Source organism: Frankliniella occidentalis, unplaced genomic scaffold (assembly GCF_000697945.3).
Source record: "Frankliniella occidentalis isolate FOCC.00 unplaced genomic scaffold, Focc_3.1 Scaffold64, whole genome shotgun sequence".
NCBI classification, from domain to species: Eukaryota; Metazoa; Arthropoda; class Insecta; order Thysanoptera; family Thripidae; genus Frankliniella; species Frankliniella occidentalis.
Window position 1 is genome coordinate 76,667 of NW_026267194.1, and position 589 is coordinate 77,255.

The window sequence follows — 589 nt, forward strand, 5'->3', positions numbered from 1 at the left end:
AGGGTGTGTCGCGAGCACCAGAGTCCCAGCTGACCTCTCACTCAAGAAGTGAACAACAAGTTTCCACCGCGCTTAAATATGTCTAGTATCCCATTTTCCTCTTTCAAAAAAAATAAAAAAGGAGAAGCTAGAGGGTGCACATTTTACGCCTTTAGTCTTGGGGACTGTCTAAAAGCCAACTGGAACGTTAATTATTGGCAGTACAAAAAACTTTAACGGCAGCCGTTATCAAAACGGGGAACATGAACTGATTAGGCAACCCCCAGACACGCGTGTATGCAGTGCAGTCTAATGTGGAAGAAGGGGGGGCTTCTTCGAGCAGAAAGTGCGTTTAGTTGGTTTAGTTACCCAGGTCCTCTTGATGAGGTTGTGCTTTGGCGACACTCGTTGATAGAATCTTGGGTCCATGCATATAAGTGAGACTTTTTGATATGCTACCGCGCGCTTTGCGTAGTTTTGCTGTAACTTGGCTGTAACTCAAGGCTGTAAGCGACGATACTTTGCACGTTTTCGAACGCGACGCGGGAAGTCCGAGAAGTATCGAGAAGAAGCCCGGGGCCGTCCAGAAGGCCGTGCATTCGCAGCGAAC